General features: G+C 37.5%; 1 long non-coding RNA gene across 1 annotated transcript; it reads left to right on the top strand.

The window, feature by feature from the left end:
* Positions 1 to 5,855: 5,855 nt before the first annotated feature.
* LOC132615919 (uncharacterized) lies at positions 5,856 to 7,554 on the top strand. Its single transcript, XR_009572889.1, has 2 exons — positions 5,856 to 6,645; positions 6,751 to 7,554. It is a non-coding gene; the product is annotated as an uncharacterized LOC132615919 (long non-coding RNA).
* The last annotated feature ends 5,588 nt before the right edge of the window (positions 7,555 to 13,142 follow it).

The raw sequence follows: 13,142 nt of genomic DNA, 5'->3' as shown, positions 1-13,142 counted from the left end.
ATTTGAAGTGATGAGTTGAGTTCTTCATCCATTGGTTAATAAATTTTTATACACGGGTTAAAAGGGGTAAAGGGGACAAAGGGGTGCACTCTTTTATTTTTTGGATAACAAATGGGGTCATTTTATATTATAATTAAAAGGGAGGGGGCATTTCTATTTTTGGGGTAAACAATTTCAGATTTTTGTTTAGGGTATTTTATTTTTCACACTACTTTCTCTCATGACCTCAAATCTCTTCTCCACTATCTTCTCCGGTGAGTTCACCGGAATCCGGCCAGCTCCGGCGAAATAGAACTCTACCACAACGAAACCTAAACCACCGCACAGCCGCGAACCCCCACTTCCCTACAACTTCATCTTCCTCTCTCCCCATTAACGCTGACCACCACCCCACTACCCGCTCCGGTGAACTCATGACTCTGTAGCAGTTGACCGCACCACCAACGCACAACCCCATCCCCTTTACTCTCTTCCACGCTGCTCGCTCTGTCTCCTTCTCCTTCACCGCAGCTGCGTCGTTGCATCACCACCAACGCCGACGAGCTGACCCACTTCCGGTGACCTCCATTAAATCCGGCCAGCCCTATTTTCTTCTTGGTTTTCTTGTCTTCTCTTCTCTCTTTACTGTTTTTTTTTCTCACTATTCTCTTTATGCTTATTTTCTCGTTTGTTCTCAACTGTTTCCTTGATGATTGCTCTGTTGTGTTGTTATTTTCTTATTTTTCTGATTGATGGACTGAATTTAGGCTCTCCGATGACCTTCCTTTGTTTTGTTGCTCGTACTTGGCTGCTCTTGCTGTTTGTTTTCTTGGAATTTTTCAGTGACATTGGCATCTTCTTGCAAATTGTTGTTGATGTTACTCTTGCTACTGCTATGCTGCCTTTTCAGATTATCTTCTACATTTTTCTTTTGCTTTGGTTTTGTGCCCGGAAAATACTACTCCGGTGGCCATTGGTATTGTGTTTAATCTTTCTCCGTCGACTAGCTACGAGCCTGCTGCCCCGGAATGTTGTTGACTTTGTTACTCCTTTTATCAATTTTAAAATAATTTGGGGGAATACTAAACCCAAATGGCCGATGAAGAAATTTTCGTCGATTTCCAAGGCCTCCCATATACAAAAGACGGGTTTTTATTTTAAGTTTATTCGATAGTTATTTATTCTCTTACTAACACTTTTACTAAGTGTTTATACAGGTATCTGGAGACACATCCCCAAGACGACACTCGGAAGGAACCCGAAGACTTCATCGAATTCTTGTTTGTATTTACTTTCGCGCGTTATTTAAAATTGTACAAAACATAAACTCGGAGTAGTGAAAACTTTACTTTAATGTTGGGCGGGGATATTTAATTACTTGTCACTTCTATGTTTAATTTAAAGTTCGTTATTCGCTTTAGGCAAGACTTAGGCCGTCCACACTTTCATAAATTAATTAGATTGACTCGATATAAACACTCGGTTAATTAACTCACTTTTGACGTTTAGACAAAAACATTAGTTCATTCTTTATTTCAAAGCACATTCTTTATCAATATACTTTTCATACATATATATTTAGTTTTTCCTTAAATATTTAACGTTTTTTTTTACAAGTAATTCTTTCATAAGTATTCTTTAATTCTCAAATACGCTTTTTCTATTCTTTGATCAGCCCTTAAAACAAAATCATCCCTTTACATGAAGGAAGATACAACTCAATTAACTTCGCCATTTTTCAAACACTTTCCTTAAATACAGTTCTTTACACTAAACGATTTATATTCACTCATATTCAACTTTTTATATCTTTATATACTTTGATACATTACTCTACATACACTTTTACACTTTTTACTTTTGTTATAATATACATTCTTTATACTAACAATATACACTCCTTATATACTTATTATACAACCTTTTACACATTTCTTTTTTATATATATGTTTAATATACATTACATTCTTTGTATGTTTAATATACATATATTCTTTCACATGCTATTATACTTTTTTATACATTCTTTATATAGTTGTTTATATTCTTTATACTAACATTATACCAATAGATGTACACTCTCTATACCAACAGACATACTTTTATACTTACAAGGTACATTTTTATACTCATTTATACATTCCTTTTATATATATATATACATTCTTTATATATGTTTGACACTTGATATAAATACATTTTTATACACTGTATATACTTAGTATATTATCATCTAGTGTAGCTTTTCATGAAGTCATAACATTTTGAAAACATGTAATAATAATGATAAACGGATAGATAAACCCCCTCTAGTGTTCAGTTAAACTAAGTTTAAGGACTGTCTTCGGACAGGCTCTGAGAGATGCTTAATACCTTCCCCTCGGGGTAAATAAAACCCTTATCTAGAATCTCATAGGTTTCGTGGACTAAAAATGGAGTAGACACATAAATACATATAGGTTTCCTATTTTTCCTTAAAAATAAGGTGGCGACTCTAACCCTTTTATACCAGTTAGAAGAACCGGGAGGTTGCAAACTATCTTGGACCCGTTCAAAATAGGGCGTAATAGTTCTAGACAAGAAACCTTGAGAAACGAATACTCATCTCTTTTTTTACGCTCTCCGGCGAAAACCTCAGAGGCTACACTCTCTCACATATCATCATCAGTACCAGAACCATGCATATGTCAATGTATCATAGAAATACATATGAATATAATGAAATGTGATATCATAACCAATGTAATCCGAATCAGTACTCCACATGGCAAAAAGGTAACATCAACAGTAAGGCTACACAATAAGCCACAATGAATCACCATTCTCATCTTAGTATCGGACGAGTAAGTACCGCAATATCAAATCTATGATATATCACTAGCCACAATTACTAATATCTCAACGTGTCAATGAACCAATAAGTAAATAGATCAAGATGAGTCAACAATATAATGGGGTGGCTAGCCCCAATCATACAACAAGGCCCAACTTAAGACAGTATCCATCCCAACTTCGTACCCGAAGGCTTACATACATTTTTCGATAATATCATCTAAACATACGCCTCGCTAATCAAAATCTCATCGTAATGTAAACCGTAACCTACCTGGAAGACCGAACAGCAAAGTCTCCAGCAATTACTCCTTAGATTTCCCTTTCCTTTAAGCCTCTAGATACCGAAAGTCTAACCGAAGAAAACTAAAGGAGAAATTTGTCCAATAGTAATTATTCGAATCATGAAATTTGAATTAAGAAGAACGTCATTCAAACCCTGCTTCTATTCAAGACCAAAATCCCCAACTTATGGAATAGGGTTTACGAACTAGAAAGGTGAAATTAGGGATCTAAAGGTCTCCACATGAAATTAAAGTTCTAGGTGATCAATTCCCATTAATATCAACCTAGAAGAACCAACAATTTGCTCAAATTCGGATTCTAGGCAAAACCCCCAAATTTGGGTATAAATCTTAACTTCTAATCCCATAATTTAGCCACTAATTAGGAAGGAACCATGCAATAATAGGTTTTAATCATCAATTCCATGCTTACTAGAGTTAACCCAACCAATAATTCAAGATTTAGAGCCTAGAAAGAAGAACTCATTAAACCCTCTTTTAAATCATCAAATACTTAATGAACTATCATGATAAAGGAATTCTAAGGTGATTATGAAAAGTGAAATAGCAAGGAAGATGGAAGAACTTACCACCAAGAGTTTCCCGTAAGAATCAGGGACTTAGGGCTTTTAATGCTCAGTTAATGAAATAATCAGCCCGATACTGTCTCTGTGACAACGGGACCGGTGCGACAGTTTCGCCTCGATGTTTTCTCAGACTGCTGCGGCGGTCAGCCAATATTAGACTAGGCCGTTGTGGTGGCAAGCCCACTGCTATAGCGGTGCCGCTGATGCGGTACTGGTGCCGCTATTGCGGACACTAGAACCAGAATTCCCCAAACAATCACAATCTCAATCCCGACTATCACCCGAGGCCATCTGCTCACATACCACACACACAGACACACATAAAAATACGCTACGAACGCACTCGTCCCAAAATGCAATCGAGTGCATTGGGAACCGAACCGAATATATGCCCAAGTTCTAAAAGACCATTCATACCTCTCGAAATCAACAAATTTCTAAAAAAGGTCCGTTTACCCAAAAGTCAACTTTGAGTCAACTCGTTTTCTATTTAAGCCCAATTTTCCCAAAAAGTCACCTAAATCAAATCCAAACACTTCAGGAAGCGTGTCAACAGTCCCCTCGGGTCTAATGTGAGCTAAACAAGCTCGGGAAAAGGGCAAAAGTGTCGAAAAGACTATAACGACCAAGCGGGTCGTTATAGTGGCACTCCTGTAAAACCTTAATAGGTATAGCTCTCGATGCTCGCAGGTCACACAAACTATTTGTCAGTATGAATTATGCGTGTTGTGGCCAAGGTACTGATTTGGGTCTAGTCCACCATGTGCCAAGTGCGACATGTTAGATATTGGGTTGGTTCATGGGTCGCCCATGTGGACCCGACCTGGCCTATTTAGAAGAGATAAACCTAAGGAAGGTTATCTAGGAAGTTAAGAGAAACAAAAACTACTGCACGTTTCTTTTTCAACGTGGAGTTGTGCGCTCAGTTGTGAATGGAAGTTTCTCTCCTTTCTTTTCCTATATATCTCTCTTCCAACAGAGAAAAGTCATATGCTATTCTTCCTCAAAAAGAAAACACACAGAAAAGAAAAGAAAAAAAGGCATTTAGTTTGTGGATATTAGTGTTCTATTTCCTAGTGAAGTAGAATTGGCTTGGAGAAATTCTTCAACAAAGGTTCTGTGAATTTTCCGTTGCTGTTAACTGGTACACGATTTTGTTCCTGTTACTAATTTCAAACAAACTCTTTAGAGATAACTTTTCAAGAGACGTAACTCTTCAAAGGCAATCTTTCAGAAGAGCGTAACTCTTCACTTATGAACCCATCAATTATAACTGAAAAGTTAATTAGGTTTCTACGCATCTAAAATTCATACCTTATAAAATAATATTTTTATAACCCATAAAAATAAAACTTTATTAGATCAGTAAATGATTTTCTTTAATTGATAGCAATCTATGTACAACCATATTATTATAAAAGTGGGAAGCTTCAAAGTTAAAGTTGAAAGACCATAATAATCTTATAAAGTTGAGCAACTATAACACCCTTCAATTTAATATTACTTCAAATAAAATTTCTATTGAAAAAATGTTAATATACTGTTCGTAACAAATTTTCAAGTGCCGAAAATTAACTGCAATAAAAAATAAAAGAAAAATGAAATTTTGGTTATGAATCTTGTGAGTACAATTCTGTTGTTCTCTTGATTCTTCTCTCCTAAACGTCTCTGTGATTCGAGGGCCTTCAGTAGCGTATTTCTTGAATTGCAGAATGATTTGGATCTTCTAGAGATGTATTTCAATCCCTAGGAATGTCGAGCAGTACTTCGTCGTTCGGTTGACCTCCGGGAAGAACTCCGTTGAACACTCCAGAATTATATATGTAGTCGATGTAGCTTCTTTCTCCAGTGCTTGCTGAATGTCCCTAGAAAGTTATGTAAACTCCCTATTTATAGTTGTAGGGAGTAGGCAATTCAAGTGCAGATGAACTCTCTTGCCTCCTTCTGATTGGTTCATGTAAATCATCAGGCTTATCACAAATGCTATGTGATAAGGTTGCTTGTGATTGGCCAAGACATGTCATTTTGGACACTTGGTGATTTTTGATTGGTTCTCGTATTTGACAAGGATTGCCACATCATTTGAACATGTGGCATCATCTTGTTGGCTTTGAATTTGACTGGAATGTCATGTCACTTGACACGTGGCATGAGTTTGGGCCTCAAGATGGAATGGACCTTGGACTTGAAAATAATAACATGGACTAAATTAATTGTAAAGTCCATATTAATTATTCGACCCAAATAAATATGGATTAAATATAAATTTTGTATGACTTTAACCCAATAAAATTTATGTGTCTACAAATGTCCCCTATTTCAAGGCTTGTCGAGGTGAAGACTTATCTAACCTCAAAGACGAGACTTCAAGTAATGGTAAGAAATACCTTTCAGTCCTTTTTTTTTTTTTTCCTTACGTACTTGGTTACATTATAATTGTAGCCACTTGAAAAGCATGTAATCAAGGCACAAGGTATAATATATTTCTCTCACGTTTAGCTACTGCCAATTGAGAATAGCATTCAATTTACTTCCATCCAAGTAACATAAATCATGAGAATTAGTTCTAGCAATCACTTTCCGTCAATTGAGGAGTAATAGCAATTTGACTCCTTTTGGGAAAGGTTTATTCTCCATAGGTTCATTGGAAACTTTAAGCATTTTCTGGACTTTAGAATCACAAAAGTTTTGGATTCTTTCTTTTTCTATCCTGATTGAACTTCAAACTTGATGACTCTTCCAATTTCCTTGTTCTATTAGAAGTCAGCTACTGCTGACAGAACACCTATAAGTAGAGCTCAAATGCACTCTTAATCCTAGCAAATGGGTCAGTTCTACAGAGACGCCGGAATCCTTATGGTCGATAGGCCATTCTCAAACTGTTAAGCGCTTCCAGCCAGATAATGAAGAACCAAGAACCCCTTTGATTTCAAGACAATACCCACAAAGGACTCCAAGCTTCGTATTTTCTTTCTTTTGCTATTTTGCTTCTGTTCGTTAACTTGCCCTTCTTTTTTTTTTTTTTTTTTTTTTATTTAGTGGCACTGCGTGTTGCTTAAATTGACAGATTTGGGGGGCGAACCAGAAGAAACAATTCAAGAGCTGCGTATTGATTTCCTTGAAGCTGCTACTCAACTTGTATTGCTGGAGACTTGTTTGTACATCATCCGATCGACTTGGAGAAGAGCTCAAAACTTCGCACTGTTGGCACCGCCATGTCAAACAAGACTGTTGTGCTGCTGCTCATGTCTGCTGCGCCACATTGAAGCGTCATGTACTTACTACGTGCTATTGACAAAGATCAACCAAGCAGAACGAAAAGCTTCGTGCAATTATGATAGCTCCATGGTCAAGAATGGCGCTATAGAAGCCCTAAGAAGATCGTCGTCAAGGTCACAAGCTAAGGAGATGCAAGCCAAGGTTGTTGGGCTTCAATTGCAAATCAAAAGAATGCTTATCATGAAAGAAAAGCCCAAGAACGAGTCCAATAATTATGCAAAAGAATGGGCTAAATACTATACATATTTCATGATCCAAGTCCAAGCTCAAGAGGAGGAAGATTGGGCCTCACATGGGGCTGAAGTTTCTACCCAAGAAAGGAATTAAATCCAACCCAAATTGGGTTGGAGAAAGTCACACGTACAAAAGTGACTTTTTGGGCAACCTTATCCTTATTCTATTAGGAAGAAGTTTGCCAATTATTTTACATGCTTTCCTAGTTTAATCCTAGTTAGGTTTTAGTATTTAATTATTTCCATAAAAGTAGATTCTAATCCCATTTTATTTGGGATAAGTTTCCCCTATATATAGGGGTGGATTTTGTTATTTTCAAGACACAAAAATATTATTATTATTGAGAGTTTCTCTATTTTACACCTTTGTGTGGCTACTTTGGATTTATCTTGTAACCTTATAAGAACGATTCTTTTTATGAGGTAAGATTAATTCGTACTTGATATCTTTGGTTCTTATTCGTCAATTAAAGAAGGTAATTAGTCTTATACTAATTATTGTCTCTAATTTCTTCGAAATAGGAGTCTAGATCACCTTTTGATATAAGTTCTTGAATTGACTCTATTAGTATCTTAATTAGTCTTAATCCGCCAATTTTGAATACTAAGACCAATTAGGGTTCTTATCACTTAATCTTGAAATTTGGGGATTTTATTCTTGAATTTCACCTATCTTTATATTCTCGTCTTTAATCTTCATATTTTCGCTTCCGCATTATAATCTTGTTTTTTTCAAGTAACCCGATTCTTATCAAGTGGTATCAGAGCGGTGCTATCAAGGTTCCGTTCTTGATAATCTCGGGAGTTTCGTAAAAAAAAAAAAAAAAAAAAAAAAAAAAAAAAAAAAAACGAAAATTCTCTTTTTCTTTTAGTAGCATAAAATAGTAAAGCTATATAGCCAAAAAAAAAAAATCTTGCAAATTAAGAAACTCCATAGTTATTGTGTTTCTTGTTTTTTCCAACATCAAGAAGGAAAATCAAGAAGAGGGGAAATTTAAAAAAAAAAAAAAATCATACAAATTGGTCTTTTTCTTGTCTCGCCAAACCCAATTCGTCTGGGAGTTGGTAGTTTTTTTTCTTTCTTCTACATCTTACTTCTAAAGGATTGTGCTAGTACGGTTTATATATAAATCCTAAAGGAACCAGCCAAAGGTAGTAATTTGAGTGGAAAAGGGCAAGAGAGGGTGAGATCAACTGAGGGAAAAAGTCGAATTGAGAGATATTTATTCCTTAATATTTTTTTTCAAGATGTCTCAAACAGGAAAGGAGAGTGAAGCGGGCACTCAAAACAACAACTTAGTCGAGATGCTCAGAATGATTACCGCTCGACTTGAAGCGTTAGAGGCAGCCCAAAATCCACCTAATCCGGTGAACATAGCCGATGTGCGGAGAATCCAACAACATCCGGTTCCTCAGGTTAGGAGACAAGCTGTTCGACCTTCTCAATTCCAACAAGGTGAGGATCAGTTTGGAGATAATGAGGACGAATTTGAGGAAGCTTACCAAAGGAGGAACGAAAGAAGGGCACCACGAGCTAGGGCTGAGGATGACAATCTTAGTAGCATTAAGATGAAGATCCCTACTTTCAAGGGAACAAGAGATCCAGACTTGTACCTTGATTGGGAGAGAAAGGTGGACGCCATCTTTGACTGTCATAACTACTCTGAAGGTAAGAAGGTTAAACTTGTTGTGGTTGAATTTTCTGACTATGCTGCTAGTTGGTGGAATAAATATAGCAGAGACAGACTAGACAATGGAGAACGGCCCGTTGCGACATGGGATGAGATGAAGAGGGTTATGCGAAAGCGTTTTGTGCCATCACACTTTCAAAGAGATCTGCAACAACGCCTTCAAGGCTATGGATATGGCTATGATCCAAGCAAATTGTAATGAAGATGAGAAGCCACTATGGCTAGGTTTCTTAATGGGTTAAATGGAGAAATAGCTGATAGAGTAGAATTGCAACAATATGTAAACTTAGATGAGTGGGTAGAGTTGGCTGAAAAAGTAGAAAAACAGATTAAAAGGAAGCAACAAGCTAGCTCATGGAAAAGCCGATCTACTGCAGCTCCAAGGAGGCCATGGCCAACACATGAGGAGAAAACTCTGCCCAAAGCACAAGATGATAAGGGCAAAGGTAAATGGGAGGCCAAAGATGGAGGTAAAACTTTTAATACAAAAACTTCTACTCCTTCTACACCTTCTAGTGCGATACAATGTTACAAATGTCAAGGGAGGGGACATAAGGCGTTTGAATGTCCAAATAGAAGAACTATATTAATTAAAGATAACGGGGAATATGAGAGTGAAAAAAGTGAGGGAGAAGAAGAAGAAGAGGGTGTTGAGAGTGAGGACGAAAGAGATGTGGGTCCTCATGCTGAGGGAACTTTTTTGGGGGTAGTTAGGCGTCTTATGAACATTAATATGGGAGAGCTTGATGAGGCACAAAGAGAAAATATTTTTCATACACGATGTGGGATAAAGGGTAAAATTTGCTCTATGATAATTGACAATGGTAGTTGTGCTAACGTGGTGAGCGCATACGTGGTGGAGAAATTGGGAATTCCATGCACGAAACGTAAGACCAATTATAAGCTCCAATGGTTGAATGAATGTGGAGAGCTCAAGGTGAGTAAACAATGCATGATTTCTTTTTCTATTGGGGAGTATTCTGATGAAGTTCTCTGTGATGTTGTACCAATGCAAGTTTGTCATATTTTATTGGGATGACCCTGGCAATACGACAGATATGCTTCCCATTGTGGAAGGAGAAATAAGTACTCTCTTGAACATAAGGGAAAGAAGTATATTCTGGCACCCTTAACTCCTTCCGAAGTGTATGAAGACCAACAACGATTGAAAGAAACAATGGGAAAACATGGGGAAGGATAAAAAAAAAAAAAAGAGTAAGATAAGGGATGAAAAAAATCAAGTGAGGCGTGAGGAGAGAGAGGGCAGCGACGAGAGAAAAGAAAAGGTGGGAAAGAGTGATAAAAAAGAAAGAATTGGTGAGAGGAAAGAGGCTAAGGGTGAAAAAATAGTGAGCCTTGCAAAAGCCAAAGAGTGTTTACTTGTAAAAAAAGAGGGGCTTCCCATTATCTTGCTTACATATAGGCAAGTTATGATTAACACTAACGATTTAGCTCCTTCTTTCCCTAGTGTTGTTTCAAAACTTTTGCAGGATTTTGACGATGTCTTTCCTGAGGATATCCCTAAGGGGTTACCCCCTTTGAGAGGAATAGAACATCAAATTGACTTTGTGCCTGGATCTCAATTGCCGAATAGGCCTGCTTATAGAAGCAATCCCGATGAAACAAGGGAACTACAAAGACAAGTAGAAGAGTTGCTTGAAAAGGGATTTGTGAGAGAAAGTATGAGCCCGTGCTCTGTTCCCGTGCTTTTGGTACCCAAAAAAGATGGTACTTGGAGGATGTGTGTGGATTGTCGCGCCATCAACAAAATAACGGTAAAGTATCACCATCCTATTCCCCGTCTAGATGATATGCTTGACCAATTGCATGGTTCTAAAATATTTTCTAAAATTGATTTAAAAAGTGGATACCACCAAATTCGAATGAATCCCGGAGATGAGTGGAAAACTGCTTTCAAAACTAAGTATGGCTTGTATGAGTGGTTAGTGATGCCGTTTGGTTTAACTAATGCACCTAGTACTTTCATGAGACTAATGAACCATATCTTTAAGGATTTTCATGGCAAATTTGTTGTGGTCTATTTTGATGATATTCTGATCTTTTCAACCTCTCTTGAAGAACATGTGGAACACTTGAGGTTAGTTTTTGATGTGCTTAGGGAGCAAAAATTGTATGCTAATTTGTCAAAGTGCACGTTTTGTGTTGATAAAGTAATCTTTCTTGGTTTTGTTGTTAGCTCAAAGGGTGTTGAGGTTGATGTAGATAAAATTAAAGCAGTTAAAGAATGGCCTACACCTAAAGCGTGACGGAAGTTAGGAGTTTTCATGGACTTGCTAGTTTTTATAGGAGATTTGTGAGGGACTTTAGTACAATTGCTGCACCATTAACTGAAGTCATAAAAAGGGATAAGGCTTTTAATTGGGGAAAAGAACAAGACCATGCATTTAATGTCTTGAAGGATAAGTTGTGTTCTGCACCTTTGTTGCAATTACCTGATTTTTCTAAATCCTTTGAAATTGAATGTGATGCTAGTGGAAAAGGTATAGGGGCTGTTTTAATGCAAGATTCTAAGCCTATTGCATATTTTAGTGAGAAATTGAGTGGAGCTACATTGAATTATTCTACTTATGATCGTGAGTTATACGCATTGGTAAGGGTTTTGGCTACTTGGCAACATTATTTGTGGTCGCGTGAGTTTGTGATAAAGACTGACCATGAGTCATTGAGGTACTTGAAAGGCCAAGCTAAGTTGAGTAGGCGACATGCCAAGTGGGTGGAGTTCATTGAGACGTTTCCTTATGTGATTTCATACAAGCAAGGTAAGGACAATGTGGTGGCTGATGCATTATCCCGCAGATACGTTCTTGTCTCTACTCTTACTTCTAAACTAATGGGATTTGAGCACATTAAAGGGTTGTATCTTGATGATTCCGAGTTTGGGGTTGCTTATGCTGCATGTTTGAAGGGACCCTTTGAGAAGTTCACTGTACGTGATGGGTTCCTTTTCAAGGAAAATAAGTTGTGTGTTCCAATATGTTCATTGCGTGAGGTTTTTGTAAAAGAGGCACATTGCGGGGGTCTTATGGGACATTTTGGAGTGCCAAAGACCTTAGATATACTTGCTGAAAATTTTTTTTGGCCTGGCATGCGCAAGGATGTAGAAAAATTTTGTGCACAATGTTTAGAATGTAAACATGCTAAATCAAGGGTTTTGCCACATGGGTTGTACACGCCTTTACCTGTTCCGATTTCACCTTGGATAGATATCTCTATGGATTTTGTCGTAGGTTTGCCGAAAATAAAGTATGGTAAGGATAGTGTCTTTGTTGTGGTGGATAGATTCTCTAAGATGGCTCGTTTCATTCCATGCTTGAAAACTAATGATGCTTCTCATGTGGCTGATTTGTTTGTTAAAGAAATTGTGAAATTACATGGAATACCTAGAACTATTGTTAGTGATAGGGATGTTAAGTTTTTGAGCCACTTTTGGCGTGTTCTTTGGGGAAGGCTAGGGACCAAATTGTTGTTTTCTACTTCTTGTCACCCACAAACTGATGGGAAAACTGAGGTGGTGAATAGAACTTTAGGTAACATGTTGCGGGCTGTTTTGAAAGGTAAATTAACTTTTTGGGTGGATCACTTGCCTTTGGTGGAATTTGCATATAATAGAACTATTCATTCTTCTACTGGGTCTTCTCCTTTTGAAGTTGTTTATGGTTTTAATCCCCTTACTCCCCTTGATTTAGTGCCATTGCCTACTAATGATGTTGCTAGTCTTGATGGAACAAATAAAGCTGAGATGATGAGAAAAATACATGAGCGAACTAGACTGGCCATTGAAAAGAGGAATGAGCAAGTTGCTTCGAGAAGAAACAAAGGACGAAAACAAGTCATCTTTGAGCCTGGGGACTCAGTTTGGGTTCACATGAGGAAAGAAAGGTTTCCTTCTAAAAGGAAGTCTAAATTGCATGCTAGAGGCGATGGACCCTTCAAAGTTCTTGAGCGAATTGGAGACAATGCTTACAAGTTGGACCTGCCTGGTGAGTATCAAGTAAGTGCTACTTTCAATGTTGCTGACTTGTCCTTGTTTGATGAAGGGTTAAATTCAAGGACGAATTATTTTCAAGAAGAGGGGGATGATAGGTCCATGGTCAAGAATGGCGCTATAGAAGCCCTAAGAAGATCGTCGTCAAGGTCACAAGCTAAGGAGATGCAAGCCAAGGTTGTTGGGCTTCGATTGGAAATCAAAAGGATGCTTATCATGGAAGAAAAGCCCAAGAACGAGTCCAATAATT

Source organism: Lycium barbarum, chromosome 10 (genome assembly GCF_019175385.1).
Source record: "Lycium barbarum isolate Lr01 chromosome 10, ASM1917538v2, whole genome shotgun sequence".
In the NCBI taxonomy this organism is placed as follows: domain Eukaryota; kingdom Viridiplantae; phylum Streptophyta; class Magnoliopsida; order Solanales; family Solanaceae; genus Lycium; species Lycium barbarum.
This window is presented reverse-complemented; position numbering and strand designations above follow the sequence as displayed.